Source organism: Electrona antarctica, assembly GCF_951216825.1.
Source record: "Electrona antarctica genome assembly, chromosome: 2".
NCBI lineage: Eukaryota > Metazoa > Chordata > Actinopteri > Myctophiformes > Myctophidae > Electrona > Electrona antarctica.
Genome location: NC_136807.1, coordinates 58090009 through 58100785, shown reverse-complemented (window position 1 = coordinate 58100785; position 10777 = coordinate 58090009). Strand labels below are relative to the sequence as shown.

General features: G+C 44.8%; 1 pseudogene across 1 annotated transcript; it reads left to right on the top strand.

Annotated features, from left to right (window-relative positions):
* Window positions 1–8523: 8523 nt before the first annotated feature.
* LOC306938454 (complex I assembly factor ACAD9, mitochondrial-like) lies at window positions 8524–10447 on the top strand (annotated as a pseudogene). Its single transcript has 2 exons — window positions 8524–8762; window positions 9121–10447. The product of its transcript is annotated as a complex I assembly factor ACAD9, mitochondrial-like (transcript).
* Window positions 10448–10777: the final 330 nt, after the last annotated feature.

The window sequence follows — 10777 nt, the reverse complement described above, 5'->3', positions numbered from 1 at the left end:
ATTGGAAAATGAAAAGAGAAGCCTTTTTGCATTAATGAAGGTTTTGAAACATTGCAGTTAAAAAGCTCCTAGTTGGATCTCGGGACCAAGCTGATGGTCCACAGACAGGCGAGCCCACCGTCCGTCGCAGGCCCTGCCTTCTGGCGCCCCCCGATGCTCTTAGCTGAGTGTCCTGCTTGGGGTCTGGAGCATAAATAAAGCATATATAATAATACCTTGATCTCTAGCTCAACTTCGAGTTCAGCGATCCGTCTGCGTGTGTCTCTGTCTATTTCCTCTGCAGGTTCTTCGTCTTGTTCTGCAATCAGGAAAGTGGACAGTGGCAGTGACAACCTCAGCATGGCTGTGATGGAAGGTGTCTGGTGCATCTAGGTTTCAAAGACCACGATGGTGGTATTGCATGTGCTTTGGCAGAAAGTTACTGAATAAATTACAATTGTGGCAACATCTTCATAACATCTTCATACTCTAGTTTTTATAGTTTCAATTTCAAAAGTAGGGAAATCCTTTTAATAAACATGATATTTTTGTTCATGTTTGATGTTCATGTTATGTACACTTAATTACAAAGGTTATGTTCTGCATGACTGTATCCCATGTAGCTTTACCTGTTGATGTATTGGTGTACGTGTGATCCAGGGGTGTTCTGCAAGTGCTCCCAGTCATGCAGATGCCCTCAATCATACGAGGATTGCTCATTTGATCACTGACTGAGTAGGGAGAAAACAGACTTTTTAAACTGGGTGATTGAAAAGTGATCCTTAATATGTTTTTGTTTATCTGATTATGTTCATGATTACACTTGATTAAAAGGGTTCTGTTCTCGATGAGATCATCCTATGTTATTTTTTTTTACCAGTTGATTGCCTGCTGTAACTGTGATCCATGCCATTGCTGTTAATCATGCAGGGGTTCTCTGTCACACTGGGGGTCTCAGGCACACCGAGGGTCTCGGATACACTGGAGCTCTCAGACACACGAGGGTCTCGGATACACTACAGCTCTCAGACACACCATGGGTCACAGGGCTCTCAGGCACATCGGAGCTCTCAGGCACACGAGGGTCTCAGGCACACCAGAGCTCTCCGACACACTGGGGCTCTCTGTCACACTGGGGGTCTCGGTCACACAGGGGGTCACGGTCATGCAGAGCTTGATCATTTGATCAGGGACTGCATCAGGCAGAATATGCCCAGTGGGATACAACTGGGCTTTTGAAAAGTGATCCTAGTTTTGAAAAGAAAAGAAGAATCATGAACTTTTAAATTATTGACACTGAAATAGCATTGTATGTGTTTTTACAGTGTCCTACCTCACAGATCCTTGCCCACTTTGTGGTTTTCAAGGTGTGAACCCATCTGACCCAGCTCTTTTAAGGGCTTTTGCCCATTGCTTTAGCCTTACAAGGTCTTTGGGAAATGTAAAAAATGTCTTGTGTGGCCCAGGCCCTGTCCTCCTGGACTTGCAGTGTGGTGCTGCACAGCTAACCATTTTTAACTGTTGTGAAATAACCCATTAAATTAGACAAATAAGGAAATTAACATTTTATTGTTGTATTGATTGATTGATCATACTTCATAATCATATTATCATTTGTCCTGTCCATCCCTAATCCAAATTACCATGTTCAGCAGTGGAAAGTAACTAATTACATTTACTCAAGTACTGTATTTAGTTTTTGTAGGTACCTTTCAATGCTTTATACCCCTACATCTCAGATGGGAAAATAAAACATTTGAAGTCTTTAGGTAAAATGTTACATTTACAGTTTAGATGATTACAAAACACAAGGTATGTATAGTAAGTGATATTGTAAAGTGTTCTGATAGTAATACTTGCTATAGAGTTGCTTCAGCTCTTAACCAATGCATGTTCAGGTCGTGATACCAATTTGAGCCAATCAGTAGAGAAGTAGTAGAAGTAGTATAACACTACACTACTGTTTACCTAGTCTGACACAGACGGTTGGGGGCGCTGTTTTTCAGTTTTTTGACCATGGGTTCTCAGATTAAAGCAGGGACTGGGAGACCAGTCAGACCACTGTTACTGAACAAATACTATAGCAATGATGATTACGATCGGAATACAGAGCTTTAACAACGTTTAAAATAATATATATATAATACTGTATATAATTAGACCCTTCGTAGTATTGAAAACTTAAAACGAGTGTGAAAAGGTGACTATATGCATGATGAAGGCCGGGTACTTTGGTATAGGCCTACTGTAAATACTTGTTTAGCGTCGGCCGCAGCTAGAAGAATATACTTCACAAGTATTTCTACATTGTTTTATTAGGCCTATAGTAAAACAGTGGGCCTAAGAAATTTGAGTAGGCCTACTTCTAATTCTTCTACCACACTGCTAATGTTAAACCCTTCAATGTGTAGGCTACTGTAAGTGGACTGACAGTGGACTGCATAATATGATAGATTGAATATTCAGTCAGATAAATATAATCCCAGCAAAACCTGAATAATGTACAGCGCAACAAGACAAGTGGATAATTGCTATCGGAGAACGGAACGGTTAACCCCATTTGTTTAGTGACTAATGAGTGCCGTTTTGGACATAGGCTACAATGTTTTCACCAAACAGCAACAATTTATAGACTAATATAGTAGGCCTAAAAATATAATAGAAACATTGCACGTTTTATAGAACTCCGCGCTCGGCGCGCTGGGATCGAACCAGCTGGACAACCCCACTTCATTTGCTGCGCCAATTAGGCTAAATGAAGCTTGGTGCAGCTGCACGGCACAGCTTGGTGAATCCGATAGATTCTACAATTATAACACGATATAGGCTATTACATGAAATGAAACAATGTAGGCCTAATAAATTGTAATAGGCCTAGCCCACTATTCTCAATTTCATTGAGGACGCAAGACCATATTGGTTTTAATTCATCAACATTACAAACTAAATAGCGTCTTAAAATGTTGAAAATAAAGTTTTTTGCAAATTGCAATGTCAGTGGTGTTGGATGAAATACTAATACGTTTTTTTTTTCTTCACTCAAGCAAAAGTTGCCTAACAGTAGGCTATCTCAAAGTAATATAGCAATACAATTTACAAGTAGCCTACAGTAAGTACTGCCAGCAAAATATAGGCCTGCTTACAGTACCAAAGTAAAAGTTCACTTTATTCTTTTAAATGTCCAGCGTTAATGAAAATAGCAGAAGTGGTTAAGTTTTAAAATAATAGGCCTACGCAAATTAACTGTAGCCTACAGTCTAGAGTAGGCCTAGATGCTGTTGTAGGCCTAGTAACAATACATTAGCTAGCCATACAGACAGTCTATTGTTGTAATAACAATAGAGGCCTAATACATTAGTTTTAGGTAGTAAGTAGTAATAACTATAATAATTGTAGTGAAAGTACAATATTTGCATGTGAAATGTAGAGGTAATATAAAACGATTGTGTCATGACACATATGTGTCATGTCCAATACAGTACTTGAATAAAAATGCTTAGTTGGCACTGCAGGTCAGTCCTTTAAATTAATTTAATTTCATAATATTTATGCATGTATTTACAAATATTTCCATAACAAGATATAGGCCTACTTACTTTGTTGCTCGTTCAACTCCTACTGAAAATGGATTAGAGCTGGCAACAGGTGTTTGGATTGATTTGCAGACAGCTGTCAATCAGTGACTGTAGGGGCCGATTCAGACTCCTATTTTAAAGCCGAAACGAAGTCGGTTCTGGGAAGCGGTTAGGGCCGAATTTAGTTAGGCTCTATCAAAGTCAAATCATACTCCTCACGGCTACCGCCGAACTCGCTTGTAAATAATGGAGGTCGTTGACATGAATATGTTTCTGGCCGGGAAATGAGCCTCACATCGCGGGTAAATATCTGACTGGCCCTCGGTGACTGGTGCGCCCTCCAGCCAGTAAAACACCCTGGTCCCTGCTGTCCTGGGGGTCGGCTCAAAGCGAATCTCCGCCCACTACCTGTCTGAGCTGGCTATTTTTAACGCGCGCGCACGCGGCGCATTGTGGGAGAGAGAAGGCACGTGGATTGGAAACAACACAACAAACAACAATGGCAGCGGGTGGTAGTGGTAGTAGTCTGAGTCGGACAGTTTTGGAGTTGATGGCGGAGGAGGAAGACGAGGAGAAAGCGATGGTCGAGGAGGAGGAGGAGGAAGATGCACTTTTGCAGAGTGCAATCGAGGAGGAGCAGCAGAGAACGCAACGTAGGTGGTACGTGCGCCCTTTGAACGTGTCTCGGCGGGCTGAAGGAACGTTCTACCTGCTGGTGCAGCAGATGCGGGACATGGACGAAGAGAGACACTTTGATTTTTTTAGGATGTCAGCCAGTCGTTTTGACGACCTCCTGCGTCGAGTTGAGCCTCACATTGTCCATGCACCTACTCACCGTGCACCGGTCCCACCCGCGGAGAGGCTAGCTGTCACGCTGTGTGTATTAGCGTCTGGAGCCTCACAGCAGTACGTGGCGAATAATTTCAAATTGGGATATTCCACAGTGTGCTCAATCGTGACAGAAGTCAGCAAGGCCATCTGGTTGGCATTGAACGAGGAATTTGTTGCATTTCCATCAAGAGCACAGTTTCAAGAGATCGCTCAGGATTTCTGGCGATTATGGATCTATCCCAATTGTCTCGGGGCCATTGATGGAAAGCACGTCACCCTCCAGGCACCACCAAACGCTGGTAGTGACTTTTTTAATTACAAAGGACATCACTCCATTGTATTAATGGCTGCGTGCGAGGCACGGTACAGGTTCACTATGGTGGACGTGGGGGCGTACGGGAGAGAGTCGGACGGAGGTGTAATCTCTCAAGGTGTCTTTGGCTCAGCTCTGGTGGAGGGTACCCTTGATCTTCCTGGATTAGCAGCATTCCCAGGAAAAACAAGACCGGTTCCCCACGTGTTTGTTGGAGATGCTGCCTTTCCACTACACCAGAACCTCATGGTTCCCTTCCCAGGTATGTCTACTCGCTACCTATGCAATGTTGCTAAAAATAGGCAATTAAATCAATTTAAAAACAGAAGGTTGCTGCTAACACTTTTAATGTGCATAATACTGTAACTACTATTCTGAAACATGGCTGTGATATCTATATCAGTAATATCACTAGCCTGGTTAACCACCCCCCTTGAAATAACATTTAATTCAATGTGATTTCAATGGGGAGTGGTTAACCAGTCTACTGATATGTTTTGTATTGATGTTTGTCTGAGTCGTCAGCACACATAATACAGTTGTGTATTGCCATCCATTTTAAGTTCCCTGTGCTGCTGTAGCTCACACAAAACACCAGTAGGGAATGGGATGGTGTACTTTTCATTGTAGGCCTGAAAAATAAAATGCATGGCTGGAATTCATTCATTTTTATGTAACTTAAATATTGCCTGATCACATATTTTCTTTGAAGTATGGCATGAAATCTGCCAGGGTACAAATGTGTATCTGCATACCCTCCCAGACAATGTGGGGGGAAACACTGTCCCTGTCCCCACACATAACCCATGGCATTTGTTTACATCTGTTATGTACAGGTCGTCAGCTGACAGAGGCACAGAGTGTGTACAACTATCGTCACTCACGTGCTCGTGGGCGGATTGAGAACACGTTTGGCATCTTGGCAGCGAGATGGCGGATCCTTGGTGGGGCATTGCCGTGTACCCCTGAGAAGGCCGGAGATATTGTGAATGCCTGTATTGGCCTTCACAACTATTTGACCTGCACAGACGCGTCAAATGGACCGGCCACAAGGTACACAAGAGACTGCAACCATTAAAACCGGGAAAAGCATCTGTATGTGTAAATAGGTTTTCAATGTAATGAGTCCCGGGATGCAGGGATGGTCTTTTAGATGAGTCCCAGGGACATTTTATGAGTCCCACTTCAACAACGTGGGAGTGGTTGTGGTGGCCAAATTGGTGGCCAAATTCCGCGAAAATGTCAGGGCCAAATGTTTTACCCAGTCCAGCCCTGTATTCAATCAATCAATATCTCTTTGTATCTTTTTCCTAGACCTCCTGCACGTCCCTGTGTGTAAAGAGAAGAGGAGCTCCAGTCTGGTCCAGGAGGAACCACAACCTCCACAGATTAAAGACGGACAGGAGGAGCTACTTCAAAGACCAGAAGAGGCTGGTGGGTCAACGTTTACATTACAAACGGTGAGAAGAGAAGATGATGACGATGAAAACAGAGAGACGGAGCCTGTAGCCGGAACCTCAACTGAACACATGAAAACACAAGCTGATGTAGAGGACTGTGGAACATCACAACCAACTGGTGATGAGCAGCTCCTCTCTTCACACTGAAGACAATGATGAGTGGAAGGAGACTAGTGGAGAACAGTCCACTTTAAACACATTGAAGTCACACAGGACGCAACATGGGCCCTGTTCTTGTACTGTTTGTAGCAAAAGCTTTCGAAATACCAGCATTCTAAAAACACACATGATGACTCATACAGAGGAAAAGCCCTTTTTGTGTACAATTTGTGGTAAAGGCTGTGTTAGCACAAGTCATCTAAAAGCACACATGATGACTCATACAGAGGAAAAGCCCTTTTTGTGTACAATTTGTGGTAAAGGCTGTGTTAGCACAAGTCATCTAAAAGCACACATGAGGATTCATACAGGTGAAAAGCCCTATACTTGTAAGGTTTGTGGTAGACGCTTTTCTGAAATGGCTAATCTAAAAAAACACATGTTGACTCATACAGGCGAAAAGCCATTTTCTTGTACAGTATGTGGTAATAGCTTTACTCAGAGAAGTGCTATGAAAACGCACATGAGGACTCATACACGTGGAAAGCCCTTTTCTTGCACAGTTTGTGGTGAAGGCTTTGCTGAAAAGGCTAAAGTAAAAAGACACATGACCACGCATACAGGGGGGAAGCCTGTTAGTACTGTATGAGTAAGTCACCAGTATGTTTCCTCAGCACTACGCTCATTCTGTAGCTCCGAGATGAGGTCACACATTGAGAATATATGAAAGTTTCATTTTTTGAATTATATTAAGGAAGAAAATTAACTGTTACACAATATTCTAATTAATGGATGGAGCTATGTATGTATGTATGTATGTATGTATGTATGTATGTATGTATGTATGTATGTATGTATGTATTGTTGTGTGTTGGAAAAACCAATAAAAACAATGTAATAATAAAAAAAACATGTCAACTCAATTTCCTTTCCTCCAAAATATGGCTCTAAATAGGGTGTATCTTGTTCTGTGCTCATTAGTGCTCTATCTAATCAAGTAAAGCATCAATGACTGCTACCTGTGGAGGGGGAGTGTGTTTGTACACACACACACACACACACACACACACACACACACACACACACACACACACACACACACACACACACACACACAGACTTGCCTAGTAGTGTCCCTTTAACAATTCCCACATTTTGCACAGATTGTTTTAGATTTTCTAAGGGACGTTAGCGCCTTCGATAAACAGCTTTAAATTAGGCCAAAATTCCGCTAAATATGACGTAAATTAAACATTAAAACATTAAACGCCATTGACAATGAAGGGAAAATTCACGTTGTATGTAAATAAGCAAATCAGCTAACCAATCACAGGCAACAGGCATTCTGATTGGCCAGTATGAGATGATGCATGACAATGTATGATGATAAGAGCGCCCCTCACATGATTTTTTTATACCCCCCCCCCCCCCCCCCCCCCTTTGGTGACATTTGAATGAGTCGGTCTATGACGCCTGTCTCTAAGGCATCAGCCCATGACCATAAATGGGTCTCTAAGGCATCAGCCCATGACCATAAATGGGTCTCTAAGGCATCAGCCCATGACCATAAATGGGTCTCTAAGCCAACCACATTCATTGCAAGTCCAGTGGAGGTGTTAGGCAGTCAGCTGTATCAGGTGGAGGTGTTAGGCAGTCAGCTGTATCAGGTGGAGGTGTTAGGCAGTCAGCTGTATCAGGTGGAGGTGCTAGGCAGTCAGCTGTATCAGGTGGAGGTGTTAGGCAGTCAGCTGTATCAGGTGGAGGTGCTAGGCAGTCAGCTGTATCAGGTGGAGGTGTTAGGCAGTCAGCTGTATCAGGTGGAGGTGCTAGGGGTGGAGGTGTGCTAGGCAGTCAGCTGTATCAGGTGGAGGTGCTAGGCAGTCAGCTGTATCAGGTGGAGGTGCTAGGCAGTCAGCTGTATCAGGTGGAGGTGTTAGGCAGTCAGCTGTATCAGGTGGAGGTGCTAGGGGTGGAGGTGCTAGGCAGTCAGCTGTATCAGGTGGAGGTGCTAGGCAGTCAGCTGTATCAGGTGGAGGTGTTAGGGCAGTCAGCTGTATCAGGTCAGAACCATGTTGAATATGAACAGAATTATCGTTGCGTCTAAAAATGTCAAAACATTGGCAGAGGTCTTTCCTTATCCAGAAATTTCAAATGAAGAGTTGGAGGAGATCAACCAGCTTGCTGCACCAGTGGAAAGGTTCTTCAACGAGGAGGTCGACTCAAGGAGGATCGACCACGAAGCTGAGATTCCTCCAGAGACCCTGGAGGGTTTGAAAGAGCTGGGCCTGTTTGGTATCCAGGTCCCTGAGGAGTACGGAGGTCTTGGACTTTCCAACACCATGTACGCACGGTTAGGAGAGATCACGTCATTGGATGGATCCATTGCGGTCACCCTGGCTGCTCATCAAGCCATCGGCCTGAAGGGTATTCTGATAGCTGGGCGTGAGGAACAGAAACAGAAGTATCTGCCCAAACTGGCCTCGGGAGAGCATGTAGCAGCTTTCTGTTTGACTGAACCTGGGAGAGCATGTAGCAGCTTTCTGTTTGACTGAACCTGGGAGAGCATGTAGCAGCATGTAGCATGTAGCAGCTTTCTGTTTGACTGAACCTGGGAGAGCATGTAGCAGCATGTAGCATGTAGCAGCTTACTGTTTGACTGAACCTGGGAGAGCATGTAGCAGCATGTAGCAGCATGTATCAGCATGTATCATGTAGCAGCTTTCTGTTTGACTGAACCTGGGAGAGCATGTAGCAGCATATAGCAGCATGTAGCATGTAGCAGCATGTAGCAGCATGTAGCATGTAGCAGCTTTCTGTTTGACTGAACCTGGGAGAGCATGTAGCAGCATGTAGCATGTAGCAGCTTTCTGTTTGACTGAACCTGGGAGTGGAAGTGATGCAGCCTCTATTCAGACCCGCGCCCCTCTGTCAGAAGACGGGACTCATTACTCACTACGGTTCTAAGATTTGGATTTCCAACGGAGGATTAGCAGACGTAATGACAGTGTTTGCAAGGACCAAGGTGGTTGACAAGGACGGCGTGGAGAAAGATGTCTGCCTTCATCGTGGAGCGGGCGTTTGGTGGCGTCATCAGCGGCAAGCCTGAGGACAAACTGGGAATCCGAGGATCCAACACTTGTGAAGTAACGTTTGAAAATGTGCCTGTACCAGTGGAGAACGTCATAGGGGAAGTTGGTGGTGGGTTCAAGGTTGCCATGAACATCCTGAACTTGGGAAGGTTTAGTATGGGCAGCGCTGGGGCAGGGATGATCAAAAAACTCATCAAACTGACAGCAGAGTATGCTGGAACTAGAAAGCAGTTCAACAAAAAGCTCAGCGAATTTGGTATGATTCAGGAGAAGTTTGCAGTGATGGCCATGAAAGCCTTTGTGATGGAGAGCATGGCGTACCTGACAGCAGGGATGATGGACAGACCAGGTGTTACAGACTGCTCTCTAGAGGCTGCCGTGGTCAAGGTGTTCAGCTCAGAGGCAGGGTGGATCTGTGCCAGCGAGGCTCTGCAGATCCTCGGTGGGCTGGGTTATACCAAGGACTATCCGTACGAGCGCTACCTGAGAGACTGTCACATTCTGCTCATCTTCGAAGGGACCAATGTAGTCCTGAGGATGTACATTGCTCTGACCGGCATGCAGTACGCCGGCAAGATCCTGACAGAGAAAATCAAGGAATTGAAGAAAGGGAATATAAGTGTTGCTCTGGGCATGCTGGGGAAGAGACTGAAGGACTCTGTGGGAGGTGTGGATCTGGGTCTGACAGGGAAAGATGGAGTGGTGCATCCCAGCTTGGCGGACAGTGCGAAGAAGTTTGAAGCCAACGTGGCCTTTTTTGCCTCGACCGCGGAGAGCCTGCTGTATCGATATGGAAAGACCGTCGTGGACGAGCAGCTGGTTCTGAAGAGAGTAGCGGACGTTGTCATCAACCTGTACGCCATGACCGCCGTGCTGTCCAGGGCGACGCGTTCTATCAGCGTCGGACTGAGACACCACGACCACGAGGTTCTGCTCACAAATACATTTTGCACTGAGGTCTTCTTCAAGAACAATTACCTGATGACTCAGCTGCAAAAGCATTCGCCAGAGAACAACGACGGCAACATCAAAAAGATCGCCCAGCAGGTCCTGGAGAAGAGATCCTACATCTGCTCCCATCCACTGGAAAGGACTTTTTGAACGGGTTGTCATCCAGGCAAACATCTGGAGTGATTCAACTCTACATATGCCTAGACTCTGTTCTAATGCCCTACCTGCACCGGGGCGCATATGTTGGTCCGACGTACTAACAGTACAACACATTCGTGGCTGGTTAAGACTCAGCCGTGGCTCTTGACATGCGTTGCCGGTTAGGAGACATGTGTGGCCGGTTAAGACTCACCTGTGTCCCCAAGTTCCCTGCAAATACGTCCTTCATCCCTCCTGCTATGAATGACCAAGAGTTACAGGCCTCTGTCCAAATGTATTTACGTACACGTCTTTGTCTGTATGTACGGTTGTAGTGCATGT